Source organism: Tamandua tetradactyla, chromosome 15 (genome assembly GCF_023851605.1).
Source record: "Tamandua tetradactyla isolate mTamTet1 chromosome 15, mTamTet1.pri, whole genome shotgun sequence".
Classification (NCBI taxonomy): Eukaryota; Metazoa; Chordata; class Mammalia; order Pilosa; family Myrmecophagidae; genus Tamandua; species Tamandua tetradactyla.
The window spans coordinates 53,962,405-53,968,180 of NC_135341.1; the positions used below are offsets into that span (position 1 = coordinate 53,962,405).

The 5,776-nt window shown below is 37.7% G+C and overlaps 1 non-coding gene across 1 annotated transcript; it reads right to left on the reverse strand.

Moving 5' to 3' along the window:
- Positions 1 to 4,268: 4,268 nt before the first annotated feature.
- LOC143658203 (U6 spliceosomal RNA) lies at positions 4,269 to 4,375 on the reverse strand. The gene has a single exon (XR_013163204.1). It is a non-coding gene; the product is annotated as a U6 spliceosomal RNA (small nuclear RNA).
- Positions 4,376 to 5,776: the final 1,401 nt, after the last annotated feature.

Consider the following 5,776-nt stretch of genomic DNA (forward strand, 5'->3'; position numbering starts at 1 on the left):
GTCATCTATTTCTTCTTGAGTCAGTTTGGTTGTTCATGCCTTTCTAGGAAGTTGTCATTTCATCTAGTTTATTAGCATAGAGTTGCTTATTGTATCTCATTACCTCTTTTATTTCTGTGGGGTCAGTGTTGGTCTCCTTTTCTACTTCTGATTTTATTTATTTTCATGCTCTCTTTTTTTCAACCTTGCTGAGGATCCATAAATTTTATTGATTTTCTCAAAGAACCAACTTCTCAATTTGTTGATTTTCTTGATTATTTTCATGTTCTCAATTTCATTTATTTCTGCTCTAATTTTCATTATTTCTTTGCTTTTGCTTGCTTTGGGTTTAGTTTGCTGTTCTTTCCCTAGTTCTTCGACGTGAACAGTTAATTCCTTGATTTTTGCTCTTTCTTCTTTTTTGATGTAGGCATTTAAGGCAATAAATTTCCCTCTTAGCACTGCCATTGCTGCATCCCATAAATTTTGATATGCTGTATTTTCATTGTCATTTGCCTTAAGATATTTAGTGATTTCTCTTGTAATTTCTTCCTTGACCCACTGGTTGTTTAAGATGTGTTGTTAGCCTCCACATATTTGTTAATTTTCTGGCCCTCTGACTGTTATTGACTTCCAACTTCATTCCTTTATGATCCAAGAAAGTGTTTTGTATGATTTCAATCTTTTTAAATTTATTGAGACTTGCTTTGTGACCCAGCATATGATCTATCCTTAGGAATGATCCATAAGCACTTGAGAAATGATCCATAAACACCTGGTGTTGTGGGTGTGTAATATTCTGTAAATGTCTGTTACTTCATTTATCATATTATTCAAATTTTCTGTTTCTTTATTGATTTTCTGTCTAGATGTCCTATCCATTGATGAGGGTGGGGAATTGAAGTCTCCAGCTATTATGGTAGAGGTGTCTATTTCTCCCTTCAGTGTTTTCCATATCTGTTTGAACATCCTGAATTTGTTGTTTCAACTCCTGTATCTCATTTGAATTGTTGGTTTGCTCCTTTGACTGGGCCATATCTTCGATTTTTGTAGTATGACTTGTTATTTTTGCTGGCATTTAGGCATTTGATTTCCTTAATTAGTTTATTCTGGAGATTGTTTTCACTCTTTTACCTAGGATTTTCTCGCTGGATGACTTTGTTCTCTATCTCTTCTTTGAGATTCAGACCTCTAGCATAGGTTCTGTTTAACTGATCAGAATTTTTCCATTCTTGTTTTTCTGTTTCCTGCCCTGCCTATATGGAGACTTTTTTCTTTTCTTTTCTTTTCTTTCTTTTTTAAATTCATTTTTATTTTTTATTTTTTTTGAGGAGCATCTACTCAGATATTATAGACCCCAGTCAGCTTTTCCCAGACTGGACTGGCCTCCTCTTGGGTGGAAAGACTCACCTGTATCAGTTTTCCCTGAGGGTAAGACCCAGCAGTTTGACAGACTGTCCTATGAAGCCTCTAGACTCTGTGTTTTTCCTATCTACTTTAACTTTAGCAGACTCTCCCTGCTGGGGATATGGTTGAGACAGAGGTGCAGTTGTAGGTTGGTGTTAATTGCTTCAGTTTTCCAGTCCCTGAGGCCTGAGTTCTTTGAGGGAGGGATCCCAACTGAGCTGGGCCCCACCCCTCTCCTGGGGAAGGCACAGCTTCCAGGGACTTAATTCCTTTCACCTGCCCAGCCAGTTTGTGTCTCAGACAAGCTTAATTCCACCCTTGCCTGGGGCAGTTGGAGCCTGAGAAGCCTTGCAATTCTATCTGATGAACTGTTAAGTAGTATAAACAAAGCAAAAAAAATCCTTTTCAGAGCAGGACCCCCATTCCTTGGGTTTGTCAATCAAGACTTTAAGTTGGTATGTTCCTCTATGTAACTCTAGGCTCTATGTGCCCCCCTTTTTTAGGGTTCAGTCCTTTTCAAGTATTTTTGTGCTGTCTGACTCAAAAAGCCTCTGTTTTGTTTTGTTTTGTTTCCATCAGCCCTGCCCCTTCTCTGCCAGGACAGTTCTTATTCCAGGTTATTAGGTCTTATTCCAGCTTTATCTGAGCTGGAGGCCTATTTTCAGTAGTCAGAATTTGTTAATTAATTCTACAATTCGAGCCTGGTTGACTAAGCACTCGCTGCTAGTAAAGTCGGTTTCCTTTCCCCTCGGGGAACCAGGCTGCCATGCCCATGGGGGAGAGACACTGGTTTCCATGGCTTGGGGGACTTGCAGTTCTGTATGGGGTCTCAGCCAGCCCAGGTTGCCCAGATTGGTGTATGCGGTGTGTCCAGTCACTGATGTGGCCCCAGCAGTGATTCTATTCTGTTCCTGGCTATTTACTAACACTTTGGATGATGAACTAGATTCCATACCTCATTAAGCTGCCATCTTCTCGATCTCTCCTTCATTCTTTTTTTTTAAATTTTTATTAATAAAGCCAATCAATGTACAATATAAACATTCTTTTTTATCAAATAGTTGTATATTCATCATCACGATTATTTCTTAGAACATTTGCATCAATTTAGAAAAAGAAATAAAAAGAAAACAGAAAAAAAAATCATACATACTGTACCCCTTACTCCTCCCTTTCATTGATCACTAGCATTTCAATCTACTAAATTTATTTTAACATTTGTTCCCCCTATTATTTATTTATTTTTAATCCATATGTTTTACTCATCTGTCCATAAGGTAGATAAAAGAAGCATCAGACACAAGGTTCTCACAATCATATAGTCACATTGTGAAAGCTATATCCTTATACAATCATTCAAGAAACATGGATACTGGAACACAGCTCTACATTTTCAGGCACTTCCCTCCAGCCTCCTCAATATACTTTAACAAAAAGGTGATATCTATTTAATGCATTAGAATAACCTCCAGGATAACCTTTCAACTCTGTTTGGAATCTTTCAGCCTTTGACACTTTATTTTGTCTCATTTCTCTCTTCCCCCTTTTGGTCGAGAAGGTTTTCTCAATCTCTTGGTGCTTAGTACCAGCTCATTCTAGGATTTCTGTCCCACATTGCCAGGAAGGTCCACACCCCTGGGAGTCATGTTCCATGTAGAGAAGGGGAGGGCAGTGAGTTTGCTTGTTGTGTTGGCTGAGAGAGAAAGGCTACATCTGAGCAACAAAAGAGGTTCTCTTGGGGGTGACTCTTAGGCCTAATTTCAAGTAGGCTTAGCCTATCCTTTGCGGGATTAAGTTTCATATGAACAGACCCCAAGATTGGGGGCTCAGCTTCCTTCATTCTTAAGGGACAATTTTGTCAGATATAGAATTCTTGGTTGACAGTTTTCTTCTTTAAGAACTGTAAGTATGTCATTCCAGTGCCCTCTAGGCTCCATGATTTCTGATGAAAAGTGGGTTGTTAATCTTATTTAGGATTTCTTTTATATGACAAGTTGCTTCTTTCTTACTGCTTTCAAATTCTCCTCTGTCTTTCAATTTTGACAATATCACTATAATGTTCTGCCACTTTCTCTCTTTAATTCTGCTATGATGCATATGTTGGTACATGTGATGTCCCACAGGTCCCTCAGGTTCTATTAATTTTTTTCACTCTTTTTTCTTTCTGTTCCTTACACAATTGAATAATTTCAATTATCCTCCAACTCTATTCTTTTAAAGATTGTTTTTCCCTCTTCTGGGTCCCTTGATTTTCATTGGAATTTTGGGATCAGCTTGTAGATTTCTGGAAAAATAAAGTGGGAATTTTGACAGGAAGTACATTGAATCTGTAAATCAATAAGAGGAGTACAAAAGAAATTCTTAAAATAATTTTATTCTAGCCTAATAGATTATGGTAGACTGTTCATTAAAAAAATGGCCACAATGATTCCCTTCCTTCTATCTTTGTGCCTTTGAAATATGATTTCAAAAGTGGGGCATGGATAGAGGCTATGATTTTGTAGTCCCTTCCATCAAATAATGGAGCCTATTTCCCATCCTTTGAATCCAGGCTAAAATTGTGACTTACCTTGACCAGGAAGAATGGGGAAAAGGTGATGTGTTAGTTCCAAGAGCTTTGCACACTACTCATTCTGTTACCATGTGAGCAAGCTCAGGCTGCCATGCTGGAGGATGAGAGACCAGATGGAGCATATCAAGCCACCCCAACTAAAGTCATCCCCAATACCAGCTAGCTCCCAGACAACCTGTAAGGTGACTGGAAACCCAGAAGAAATTTTTGAAGCAAGGTCTAAATAAGCAGATTGGCCCAGTCTCTCCACAGACTCAAGAGCAATAAAGAAAACCTGTTAGTTGTTTTCTTTTCCCTTTTTTTTAAATAAAAAAATATGGAATGCTTCACAAATTTGCATGTCATCCTTGCGCAGGGGCCTTGGTAATCTTCTCTGTATTGTTCCAATTTTAGTATATGTGCTGCTGAAGTGAGCACTGTTTGTTGTTTTAAGCTACTTGGTTATGAAGTAATTTGTTTTGTGGCAACAAATAACAGATATATAGGAAAATAAAAAAATCAAATATTCACTAAAATATGTCCTCTTGATTCTGTATCTTTACATATGTCTAGTCAGTTCATTCCTCTGAATGGACTCTCCAGACTCCTTGGGTAATAAAAATCCTCTTTGACACATTAATCTTCAGAGTACCTCTGTGGAGTGTACTGATTGGCTCCCCTTCCTGGCTCTACCTGCTTACCCAATTCCAGCAGCACCCAGCTCCTCTCTCAAGGCTTCATCTTTCACTGTAGCTCACTGCTTGGAATTGACCATAGAGTTTCACTCCCAGGTCTTTGGTCTTTGGTATTCCCCAGCTCAGGATTCAATCTCTGCCTATAATCCTTTACATTTCTGGCATTTTCTGGCAGTCACATTGCTCCCCACCCCCCCCACCCCCCCCCCACACTCATACTTCCTGTAACTCCATATGGACCTTGAAATGACCCATGCAGTGTTTTCAGATAAAATACATGCAATATTCGTGATATACTTATCCTAAAAAGTCAGTCGTTCTTTGTTCTAATTTTAATTTAACTAGGAGTCATATATATATATTTTATATGTATTTTTATTTGCTAAATTTGGAAAACTAGGGCCAAGTTCTGCCATGAGAACTTTGGGGAAAAAGTGCATCAGGAAAAATAAATGAATATTTTATTTCTCCTATTCCTCGAGTAGACATTTTTCAAAGGATCCATCCGCATACATAGGCCAGTATACCACATAGTTCATTAGCCAAGCCAATAACCATGATCTTAAATTTACATAAATACAATCCTGCCCTCGAGAAGGGAGAACATGTACAATGATGCTGGTAGTATTTTATTTTTCTGGGATTGACTATCGTCTGATGCATTATTTTATAGCAAGCTGTATTAATAAGTGTGTTTAACCACATAAATTTATGCTATGCTAATTCACATTGAAGAAAGAAAAATTTCTCAAATTGTTAAAAGCATGGTTTTCATATAAATTGTGAGCACATGTCAAAATTTTATTGAATTCATTGATGAAGAAGCTGAAAGAAAGAGAAAATTGGTTTGATGAGGATATAAGAAACTGGAACATGTCAGTGGGAAGAAATGCTGAAATCAGATTAAGTTAGAAATAAAATTGGTTTGCATCCTACAGGGCAATAAAGTCAGAACCTTTAGGCTATCTCCTCTACCAAATTGGGAGTCAAATCATGCTTAACAGCTGTAATAAGTTAATACTTTATAGAATTGTGAGGCATCTGGGTCCTGATCAATTGTTAGCCAGAATTACACTCCATGAAAGTATGACCGTCAGATTGGTCTATTAGAAAATGCTCTATCATATTAAAAGGTCAATTAATA